Raw genomic sequence first — 13,056 nt, forward strand, 5'->3', positions numbered from 1 at the left:
GCTAACATGAGTAACAGTTTAGTCCAAAGCCTTTTCTGCTAAAATAAAATCTTTAGTGTCCCTTATTCTTATTTCTGATACATTTGCTATTGGTTGAACTTGTTTATTTTGTTTCAGAATATATTCATGGTATTTGTGTTTTTACTTACCATTGTTTGTCCCTTGTAGATCTGCAGCAGGGCAGGAGTATGGGAGGGGCCGGCCCAGTATTTCCTGCTTATATGGCTAGATGATGTCACTGATTGCCTTGCTGGGTTCTACCAATTAGAGGGTTTTCTTTGAATATTGATCTGTTTGTTTTTCTTTAAAGTAGCTTTTTGAGTTATCTTACAGGGTTTATTTTGCAGACTATTTCATTATGTAGATGAGTTTGTAAATTAGATTAATAATTGTATGTTTGTTCCTGTTTAGACTTTGTTTTTTTGTTGTTTTTTACCTGTTTAATTGTGGCTTGGTCCACTCATGTGCAGGTGTGTTGCCAATTGGCTATAAAAAGAGTGTTTTTGGGAAGGTCAAAAAAAAAAAAAAGGTGGTTATCAGAGTGTGAAGAAGCAAATAAAAATTAATCAGAAGACTCTGGAAACTGGTGGCTGGTGATGTTTGTTTTTGTTCACCTTGTGGCTCCTTGACCACACTATTTTACAGTCAGATACAGACACATTGCATATTGATCTGTTTAGCTAACGTAAGATTGTGTAGCAGACAGGCTTCAAGGTGTAGAAGTTGCATCAGTTCTGCCATTAAGCTGGACTTAAGTGTGTTTGTGAGACGCCACGCACGTGGTAGCTGCTAAAAATAGAATGTTCATCAGCCAATGAAACGCGGCCGTCAGGTAAGGGCCATTGGTTGTTAATCTGTTGCTAAGAGATGAGCATGTTCCCTTGTAAAGTGCCATAAAGTAAACATCTGATTTTTAATTTTGCAACATTTACCAATTGTAAATTTCTTGTGTCTAAGTAGATGAGCAGTATTTCAAAAGAGCTTATGTTTTATAAACAACAATATTACTTATTAATTTGATGTTAAGCAATGAGCGTTTTTTTTCTTATAACAAACTGCCACGAAGTATAAATCAGATTTTAAATTTTCTGTTGAATGGCTGTTTTATAATGTATTTAGAAAAATGACAATTTAAAAACATTTTAATTTTAATGAAAAATTCACTACCTGTAAATTTTTTGTTAAGTAGTAAGCACTGTAAGATAAGTAGCATTTCAAAAGTGCAGAAGAAATCTTATGTTTTTTGAGCAGTTTACCAACCGTAAAATTCTTGTGTTAACGACTATAAAATACTAGCTCAAATTTTTGCGATGCGGATGAAAAGTGTTCTTAACCTTATAATTGATGAAACTCAAAATGGTTTCATGACCCAAAGACATGTAGCTAACAACATCAGGCTAGTGTTGGATCTGATTGACTATGCAGGTTTGTGCCATGATGACAGCCTTATATTAGTTTTAGATTTCCGTAAAGCTTTTAACACCATTGAAGATAATTTTATTTTTCAAACATTAGAGACATTTGGTTTTGGCTCTCACTTTTGTGCAGCAATCAAAACCATGTATATATTGTTCAATCAAGCTTCATACTGGTACCTCTCCCAGATTTGATCTAAAGCGAGGAGTCAGACCAGGTTGCCCGGCGCCCCATACCTCTTTTTGATCTGCTCTCAATTACTTTCAGATTTCATTAAACTCAACTATTTGAAAGGTGTCACGATTGCTGAAAAAGATACTTTATTCTTAAAAGACACTTCTCACGTTTCTTTAGCAATTAATACAGTTGAGAAATTTTCTAGAGCCTCTGGACTCTACCTTAACATTAGTAGATGTGAACTTTTAGCCCTTAAAAGTTGTAACACATCCTCCATTTATAATATTCCTGTTAAAGACTCTGTCACCTACAGTATCTCGGCATAAAGATCAACAAAGATCAAAACTCTAGAAGTGCTCTGAACTTTAACCCTATTATAGAAAATGTACAAAAGAAACTAAATTCTTGGCTTCAAAGCGATTTATCAATTGAAGGAAGAATTTTGTTAGAAAAGGCAGAAGGTATCTTGATCACAAAATATCATAAAGGAATGGTCAATAACATGGGATCCTCATTTTGGCCCCTAAGGAATAAATTCAAGCTTGCATCATTTTCTGCTGAAAACTCCTTATTCATTTGGGAGGACAGAGTTTGAATCGTTCTTGGTTGACCCCACCCCTGAAGCCATCTTTGACATTAGGGACCATTAGGTCTCTAATTTTTGCCATTAGAGATCATAAGTTCTCTAATAGCAAAAATTCAAATACAATAAAAATAATAATAGACAGCCATCAGGTTCACTGGAGTACTCAAACCCCTCCACCACGTTAAGGTGACGATTCCCCGGAGGGGTCCTCGGCGAACCCCATCAAATTGATCATGAAACCAATTTGATGACATCCCCCATCCTGAGCAAGCATATAGCGACAGTGGAGAGGAAATCTCAGTTTGAGCTGAGAGAAACCTCCAGCAGAACCAGACTCAGGACGGGCAGCCGTCTGCCTCGACTGGCCGAAGAAAAAGATGATAGAAAAGAGACACAAACACAAAGACAGGGACCTGCAGAAACACAAAACATAAAGTTAGCAAGAATATTGATACATGATGCGTGTGTAAGTCACAAGATACAAAATTAAAGAGAAAACTCAACTGTGCATGACAAGGACAGGAAGAAATCCAGCAGCAGAGCAGCACACAGTGGAGGGGTGAAGAGAGGGATGGCACAGAAAAAACAGCCAGCTCCAGATCCAAAGCATCATAACCTGAAAATAGTTAATGCAACACACACAAACACACGCCAACAAACATAACCCAGGCAACATCCTCCAGGACCCAGAACTATTAACAACCAGAGTAGACAAACAACCATGAGAAAAAACCAGGCCAAATACCCCAACTAAGACGACCAGCCTCGAGAGCCCACACAACCATAGACAGTGCCCAATGGTTGCCAAGAGCATAACCCCCCTCCCCTCCCCAGTTGCCCCCACCCCCAACCCGCCGCCCCAACCCAATTATATAAAAAATATTAACATTCTGTGGAGAATGTTCAATTTAGTTGTATCCATCCATCCATCAATCCATTTTCTTTTGCTTATCTGGGTTTGCTTGCAGATAATGTCCTCTTTACTGTAGACACTGCACCAATCTGCCTATTGATCGCCTGCTCCACTTTTCCCTCAGTTATGAGCAAAATCCCACAATATTTAAACTTCTCTGACACCGGTCATACAGTGACCTAACGAGACACTGATCCCGATCCTAGCTGCTTCACACTCGGCTGCGAACTGCTCCAGCGAAGGCTGTAGGTCACGCCCTGATGAAGACAATAGGACCACATCGTCTGCAAATAGCAGAGACACAATCCTAAGGCCACCAAAACGGATACCTCAACTCCACAGAAGGACCAAGAGATTCTGTCCATAAAAGTTAGAAACAGAATATGGGCAACCTTTGCGGAGGCCAACTTTCACCAGAAGCAAGCCCGACTTACTGCCGGCAATGAAGACCAAGCTCAGACACCGGTCATACAGTGATCTAACAGGTCACCGATCCTCATCCTGGCTGCTTCACACTCGGCTGCGAACTGCTCCAGAGAAGGCTGTAGGTCACGCCCTGATGAAGACAATAGGACCACATCGTCTGCAACTAGCAGAGACACAATCCTAAGGCCACCAAAACGGATACCTCAACTCCACAGAAGGACCTAGGGATTCTGTCCAGAATCCAGGATCTGGGCAATCTTTGCGGAGGCCAACTCTCACCAGAAACAAGCCCGACTTACTGCCGGCAATGCAGACCAAGCTCTGACACCCACTGGGAGAGCCTAGCAAACCTCCCACAGGGTTCCCAGAGGAACACAGTCGAACGCCTTTTCCAAGTCCGCAAAGCAGATGTAGACTGGCTGAGCGAACTTCCATGCACCCTCTAAGAGCCTGCTGTGGGTGTAGAGCTGGTCCAGTATTCCACAACCAGGATGAAGACCTGAATCCAAAGTTTAACTATCCAACGGACCCTCCTCTCCAGAACCACTGAATAGACCTTACCAGGGAGGCATAAGAGTGTGATCCGACTGTATTTGGAATACACTCTGCAGTCCCCCTTTTTGAACAGGGGAACCACCACCCCGGACTGCCAATCCAGGGGAAATGTCCCTGATGTCCATGCAATGTTGCAGTCATGTCTACCAACACAACCCCACAATATCCAGAGCAATGGATATTGTGTTTCTGCCCCGGCGACCACATGAGGTGCATGCCTACATATCTATAATTTAGTTGTAGTTATAATAAAATGCAGGCACATGTAGTCCAGATATGCAAAATATGTATGAATGAAATGGATGTCTACACCGTTGAAATTTTAAACCCCTGTTTTGTACCCTAATTCTTTCTTCTGCTTCTAATTTTTACCCATTAACAAATGATTGTTTTCTACTCACAAAGGTTTTTGTGGGTAGAAAAAGTTGTCTGTCAATTAATTTAATTAATTGGCAGGCATTTTGAAAAATAAAAATTTTCCAAAAGAAATGTAATAATTTAAGCCTCAAAACTTACCTCTGTCCATACTTACCCTCTATCCATCCTCTTTCTCCACCTCTTCATTATGCGATCTCTCCGTGGACTCTGACGTTGTAGAGGCAGGTGTACGTTGTGTGGCCCCAGTTACTGTTTATCTGTAGCTTTATGGAGCTAAAGGCCATTTTTTCATGGCTCTGTAATGATAAAATGATGTATTGTTTTAATATAGTACAGTAGAGCTAAGAGGGAGTTTATTAGAGGCAAAATAGTTTGAGATTTCAAAGCATTGCTAGAGCACCACCAACATTGCTTCAATGTTTTCCCATTTTGTCATACGTCCACAAATGTTCATGTATTTAATTGGTATTTTATGTAATAGTCCAACACAAAGAAGCATATAATTGTGAAGTGGAAGGTGATGAGGGTGATCTTCATCAGCTGATGGAAATAGCTATAAATACAGATCAGTCCTGGAAGAAAACCTGCAGAAGACTTAAAGTGAAACTCATCCCCAAATCAACTTTTTTTTTGCTGACAAACTGTCTAAATATGTTATTTGGCATTCTATCTAAATAGATAGAATGTTCTGTGCAAAAGGACATTTTTTGTGCAAATCTTTCAACTGGGCATTAATTTGCCTAAAATCATCTCATTACTGGTCTCATCGTCATCGGTCAATCGGCTCTTAGGGAATTAAATTTTTCTGTTGGTTGCAGCAGTAGGGCTTGGTACAATTTTGTCATTAAGGTAACCAAAGCACAGCGCCCCTAAAACCGGTGGCACTCAGGAGTTGTTGCCAGCGTTGCCATGGCGATTGGTAAGCATTGACCGATAGCATTATTCAGTTTTACAAATGTGTGATTTGTTTGCAATGTGGACACAGAATGGGATGGGTCTCCTCTGCTCTGAGTGTTGGTGAGGGTTTGGTGTTGAGGATGACTGTATGAGACCAGCTGAGGAAGCCGGAGAAGCTTCTGGCAGCTAATGGCCGCTCTCGTTGCTCGCTCAGGGCAGACAAGCTGTCTGCAGCCGAGCAACACAGAGTTATCGCCATTAAAGTCTCCAACAACAGAGAAAAAGACTCTCTAGATTTACCACTAACTGTTTTGAGAAAACGTCCCTAGACCAGCCTGAAAAATCTAGAAATATCGCAACAAAGTGGATACGTTTACCACAGCGCTTCTTTCGCCAGATTACAGCCCCACTCACTCCCTCCGCTCAGCACTCATCCCCACACTCGAAAGTGTCTCTTGTCCCGCCCACTTTGATGCTATTTTTCAAAATTTGCCAGGGGTCAAGGGGTAAGTTACACTTTAAAAACTGGGTCAGAGGTTAAACCTTCCACCCTAAACACAGAGCCAGCAATATAATGGGAAGGTTTAGATCAAGCACCTCATACTCAAAGTCCAGACCTAAATACAAAACGGAATCTGGCAAGGTTTTAAAAATTAAATTTTTAGATGCTCCATATTCAAACTGACTGAGCGTGAGCTATTTTTTTCATGTATAATTTTCTTTCTTGTTCACAAATATGAGCTTCTTTCTGTTTGCTTGTTTTTCTGATCAAGTCCCAATAGAATATGATGACGTTTATATTTTTAACATGAAAACACTGAAAAGTTCAATGGGTATAAATATGTTGCAAGTGATTAAGCAAAGTAGCAATAAAAAAAAAGCAACTGGGATAAACATACCGGTAGCTCAAAGGTCTGAAGCGAATCTCCATCCTCCTCATAGATGAAGGTTCCCAGGTGAGTCCACTCCTGTTCAGGTTCCCTCATTCCCTGCAAAACAAAATTAGACAAATATTCTTATAAATATGTCTGAAAGTTAGACTGAGTGTTGCTGTTTAATATTCAGATACTTGTGGCTTACATAGACAGAAAACTCCTTGGGAGCACTCCAGGTGTTACCAGTCGGGGACAACATTTTAGGCAGGTGACCCAAGGTGACGTGACTGATAAGGACTCTGTGGGACAGGGCGATGGCTAAATGTCCCTGGGAACCTTCAAAAGCCCAGCACTCTCCTGGATTTAGGCGAGTCCTCCCCTGAAGAGAAAACCAGTTCAAAGTTTCAGTGGGATGTTAAAATGATAAACAAACAACCTTCTAACTATTACATCACATACAAACACCATTCTGCTTCGTATTCATGTTGCATTATGATTGCAGTTCAGTTCATACCTGGATGACAATGTCTGGGTGGATAAATGGCTCTTCTAGTGCAAACCCAAACCAACCGCATCTTTGTAGTTGGCCAGGATGTGCGGCTAATGGCATCCACTGTAAAACCTTTGCTCCTGTTTTCAAATACACACAGAAAGTGAATTAAAACCATCTAAGCTTAAAACATTCAGTCAGATTTATGATAGCAATGACTTACCTTGTGATTTCAGAGCAAAGTTGGGCAACAAATCTGCAGATGGAAGAAGGTAGTCCATCTTATTCTGCAGGACTATCAGAACATCCTTCACTTCTTGTATTTGTCTTCCTTTATCTTCACATCCTGGGACCAAAACCTAAACACAATTGAAGTTAGATGTTGGGTCATATCACTAAAGAGGACATTCATATATGGGTTTTGATTAACAGAAAGCTTACTGTGTTTATGGTGGGGGGTGAAGAAACCAGAGGGTCCATGGAAAGAGGAGCAATAATGCAGGCAAATCCTGACAAATGAGGAGAAATGAGAAGAAGGTGGCAGGATTAGTGACACTGTTTTCAGACTAAAAACTCTCTACAAAACTTAGAAATATCGGTGCTTTGCTGTTTGTAGAAGAAAATCATTTACCATAAAACAAGGCAAGAAATATGACGCTGACAAAACAACGTTTCAGCGTGAACTTCAATAGGTCCTCATTGCTGCTGCTGCTGCAGCTGCTGCAGCTGATGTTTCCTGAAGACGTCTCTTTTGTTGCTGCGTGGTTATACCGACGGTATGTCCACTTCCTGTTCAGCCAAGGTAGAACAAATACAAATATGTAAACAGATTCATAGATCCTACGATTATTGAGTTAAATATGCAAAGTCTTTTTGCAAAAGTATTCACTTCCCTTGAACTTTTTCACATCTTGTTTTTAATTACCCTTTACTTAACCAGGAAGTCACCATTGAGAATAAGAATCTATTATTCAAGGGAGACTTGGGTTATAATTCAACGTTATCACATTACAAACACAAACTTTGTACATTTTTATCAGTCATACTTAGTTCTACATCTCTTTTGATCTGAGTTTGCAATTTTAATTTATGTACAGTATTATTTTCCTATGCTGTAAATTAGCCCTTCCTGCACAGCCTCTTATTTTTATTTTTCCCATCATATATTTTTAAGTTAGTTTGAATTTGCATTCAAACTAAGGTACTTCAGGTCCTTTTACCTGTAATTTACTGCTGTAAAGTGCATATAAAAAATACTCACTCCCCCTGTATGTTTTATCTTTTTAAAGCTTTTTCACCTAAATTGGGCATTTTTGACCTAAAAAATAGAATAAAGACCTTATAATGTCAAAGTGAAAACTAACCTATATAAAAATAATAGCAACAAAAAAAAATATTTTACCTAAAAAAAGTGGCTGCATAAATATTCACGCTTTTTAAAAGTGACTGACCTAATTCAACAAAGGTCCAGCCAACATTAAAGTTTTTTTTTTTGTTTTTTTTGTCACAATCCAAATTTTGTTGTACATTATTTATTTCAAAAGTAATAAAACAGTAAAACATTCAAGGGGATAAATACTTTTTACAGTCACTGAACACTGAATTTCTCCACTGTGTCTATTCCTAACTGAATCCTAATTAGTGACATCAGAAGGCAGTTGTGATGTGTGTATGGAACATACATCACAATCATAATTTAGAGGCATCACAATTGGAAGGCTGAAAAATAAACTGCTACAGAAATTTGTCAAAAAAATAAAATTTTTTTTCTTATTTGCTAAAATGAAGCCTAGGCGCAAATTCAAACTGGAAGACTCTTTAGCCCCACCTGCATCATCCAGTCGGCGCGTCCCGCTCATCACCACCGACCTATCAACGCCGGACCAAGCCACGTCACGTCCAATCACCGACCAAGGCCCAGTTGATAAGGACCTCCATCCATGGCATCTTCCGCTTTCCAGCTGCGCTCAACCCTCCTCCACCCCTTCTCCACCTCCACTCTTCAGGCTCCCATCCTTCACCGACCCCCACCACCAGTGTCGGGTCCCGGGGGATGACATTCCTAACCTACATCGGGAATGCTCATCCGAGCTGATCGTGTAGTGGGTTGAGAAAAAAAGGTTAAAAAAAATCAATAACTAAATAGAAAATACACCCCCTATTTTTCTATCGGAGTTGGTCTTGTCTTTTGTCTTTGTTTTTTTCCTGTGTGTGTAGACGTGTTTGTTGTGTGCGTGTGTCTTCTTGCCAGTGGGGGCGCTCTCGCGCCGCTGTGGGTCTAGCGAGGAGAACGAGTTTCCTGGCTCTGGGCATGCGCGGCTCAGAATAAATGAGCTCTGCCAGAGTAACATTGTTTCAACTCGCTTCCTCTGTGATCCACAGAAATTGGGTGCAAAGGATTCCTGTGCCTTTGCACCGCTTGATACTGGCTCAGATTCCCCTAGGTCTGGTGCCAGTAACAATTGGGGGCTCGTCCGGGATCCCGAGTTTCTTGCCAGGAGAGGTTGGTGTGGAGACGACGAGAGACGGTTCCTGAGGCTTCAGGGAAGGCTGCATTGAGTGTGTCATCCAGAGAGCTAAGGCAATCGGTGAAACGTCAGCATGGCTACCATCAATCCACGGCGAGCACTCATATTCAAGATACAAAAAAAACTTTGCACATTGAGTACACAGCAGCTGCAGACAGTCGTGACCTCGATTGACGATGAAAGTGCCATTCATGTTCACGATTTAAGTGAACCAGAACTGTATGATTGGATTGTCGACTTTGTTAAAAGTGAGAAACTGAAAGCGTCAGAGGATGAAGGCATGGCTCAGCTCCTCCTTTTGGATGAACTGGTTAGTAACCTGCTCGCCGCTGATGTTGGTGCAACTGGAGATGACCCAACCACACTTTCAAGAACTGATAATGTGTCAGCTGGTCGGACTGGTGGTCCTGCCTCTCTTCAGCTGGACCTCATCGATTCAGGCCTGCAGACAGCTACTCCAGAAACAGACATTCCCCTCCAGCCAACACAGACAGCAGGAGGCTCCACTGCTGACATACCACCGACAGCAAGTGAAGTTGGTAAGAGGAACCCCTCTTCCAGCGTAGGAGACAAGATGTTGAGGTTAAATGATGTTGCAGCTTTATTTCCACGCAGAGAGTTTAAGCTTTATGGTGGACAAATCTCTGATTTTGGTTCTGATGTGTCATACAGTAATCTATGCAAACAAATAGATGAAGGGTTACAGGAAGGTTTTACTGAGACAGAAATAATCCGCACAATCTTCAAGATAATGAAGCCAGGTACATTCAAAGAAATGTTATCTAACAAATGTGATTTAAACATCGATGAGCTTAAGAGGTTCCTACGCTCACATATCAGAGATAAAAATAGTACTGAGCTTTTTCAAGATTTGAGTAATGCAAGGCAACAAGAGAAAGAAAGTGCACAGCAATTTCTGTACAGAATAATGGGACTGAAACAGCGTGTCCTTTTTGAGTCAGAGCAACCTGGTGCAGATTTCAGCTATGATAAGAAATTGATACAGGGTACATTTTTGCACACACTCTACCAAGGATTGAATGAAAAAAACTGTTACGTCAGGCATGACCTTAAACCTCTCCTCGGTGACTTGCAGGTTAGTGATGACTTCCTGTTAGAACAGATCACAAAGTCTACAAGTGAAGAGGCAGAGAGACTGAGACGTTTTGGGTTAGCATCAAAGACTCGGCCTGTGACTGTAGGTGCAGTTCAACTTGAAAATATTGACTCAAAGCAGGACAAAGTTGACATTGAATTGCAAGCTAATCGTGCTGCAATTAAAGAGCTGACTGCGCAGGTGTCTTCTTTAACTAGACAGTTGTCCCAGGTTGTGAAAACTAATGACAAGGTCGTGTCTGACCCTCCCTGTCCACCTAAAAATCACCTCCCAGCAGCTCCAGCTGACACCAGAGGCAGATGTAGCAACTGTGTAGAGCAAGGCCGAGTTAACTGCCCTCATTGTTTCAGCTGTGGCCAAGCTGGCCATCGTGCTGTTGGTTGTCTGCAAAGAAAGATGTCGGGAAACGCAGAAAGGTCACTGAAGAGGGGCGACCAGTGACCAGGATGACAAAGGAGGCCCCAAAGTCATTCCACAACTCTAAAACCACCCATCCTGTCAAACCTCATGAAACCTGTCAACCTCCACAAAGAAAACATCTTGCACAGCTCATTGGTAAAAGATGTATGGTGTCATGTGCCATCAATGGGGTGCCGCTTGAAATGCTGCTCGACTCAGGAGCACAAGTAACTATGATAGGGAAAGAATGGATAGAGAGAGCTCTTCCTGGTGTTCAGATTCAGCCTCTAGAGTCCCTTATTTCTAACAAGAACTTAGAAATTGCAGCAGCAAATGGCACCAATGTCCCATTTGATGGTTGGGTTGATGTTGAACTTCAGATCTGTAGTGTGAACCATGGCCATGTTACCATACAGGTACCAATATTAATTAGTCAGGACCGCCTTAACTGTCCTCTGTTAGGCAGTAATGTAATTGCAGAGATTATTAAAAGCCACACAGAAGAAAGAAATGGAGCTGATATTACTGCCTTACTTAAAGAGACTCTAAGTGTTACTGACAGAGCAGTCGAGGCTTTGGTTTCTGCCCTCCAGATTTCAACCTCTGATGAGGCTACCCATTGCAGTGTGAGGACTGGTAATAAAGGTGTGATCATCCCAGCAGGACATATTTGTGAAGTGGAGTGCAAAGTTAGGGAACGGCCAAGAGGTGGTTCAATGCTATTCCAGCCTAGTGTTGAGAATAATTGCCCTGAAGGTCTAGAGCTTTTCCCAGCTCTTGTTGAGGTTCTCAGTGGATTAACAGCGGTTGTTAAAATCCCCATTCAAAACCCCACTAAACGTGACATCTACCTTGGTAAGAGAACAATTATAGGAAATTTAGAGGAGGTCATAGAAGTGAATCCAGTTCAGTACAACCAAAATGATTCATGGACAACCCCTCATCTTCCTTTAACCTCATGCACAGTACAGTTAGTACCAGAAACCAGTGAGACACAAGATGAGACGTGTCTGAGGTGGCATCCTCCTGTTGATTTGTCTCACTTGGGGAAGAATGAACAGAAATTAGTCAGGGATATGTTGTATGAGGAGTCGGAAGTCTTTGCTCAGCATGACTCTGACATTGGCTGCATTCCAAATTTGCAGTTGAAAATTCACCTTAAGGATGAAACACCTGTCCAGATGTCCTATAATGCAATTCCTAAACCCTTATATAAGGAGGTGAAAGAATATGTACAAAATCTTCTCGACCATGATTGGATTAGGAAATCCACCTCACCATATTCGTCCCCTGTCGTCTGCGTCAGAAAGAAAGACCAGAGTTTACGACTTTGTATTGATTTTAGGAAACTGAACCAAAGAACTATTGCTGACCGCCACCCACTTCCACGTATCCAAGATTTGTTGGACAATCTGGGGGGTTACTCGTGGTTTTCACTACTTGACCAAGGCAGTGCATATCATCAAGGTTTTGTTGATGGGAGTTCAAGACACATGACTGCATTCAGCACACCTTGGGGCTTGTATGAGTGGGTCCGCCTCCCATTTGGCCTTACTAATGCACCAGCTGCTTTCCAAAGATGCATGGAAGGGATCCTCGATGGTCTGAGGGATGAGTGCTGCTCTCCATATTTGGATGATGTGCTTTGTTTTTCCAGAACTTTCCAGGATCACATTGATGATTTGAGGCTTGTGCTTCGCCGCCTGCGAGAGCACGGTGTCAAACTGCGACCAAAAAAATGTGAGTTTTTTAAACGTCAGGTCAGATATGTTGGCCGATTAGTGACTGGTGAAGGTGTTCAGATTGACCCACAAGATCTTGAGGCGGTGAGACAACTTAAAGACAGAGAACCAAAAAACGTGGGAGAGGTTAGGGCCCTTCTAGGTTTCCTAGGCTATTACCGCACTTTCATTCAGGACTTTTCCAGGGTAGCTAAACCACTGTTCAAACTCATAGAAAGCTCTAGAGAGTGTAATCAGAAACCCGACTCAGCTAGTTCGGAAATCCGGTCGAAGTCTAAGAATGGTGGCCAGTTACCATCCAAAACCCCAGTAAAGTGGACAACAACACACAGCAATGTAGTGTCCCAGCTTGTTGACATGCTAACAAGTCCACCCATATTGGCCTACCCAGATTTTAATGTACCCTTTGTCCTCCACACTGATGCATCAAATGAAGGTCTGGGAGCAGTACTTTATCAGCAACAGGAAAACAAGCTCCGTGTTATCGCATATGGGTCCAGAACACTCACACCTGCTGAGAAAAATTACCATCTTCATTCCGGCAAGCTAGAATTTTT

Source organism: Xiphophorus hellerii, chromosome 16, assembly GCF_003331165.1.
Source record: "Xiphophorus hellerii strain 12219 chromosome 16, Xiphophorus_hellerii-4.1, whole genome shotgun sequence".
Taxonomy (NCBI): Eukaryota; Metazoa; Chordata; class Actinopteri; order Cyprinodontiformes; family Poeciliidae; genus Xiphophorus; species Xiphophorus hellerii.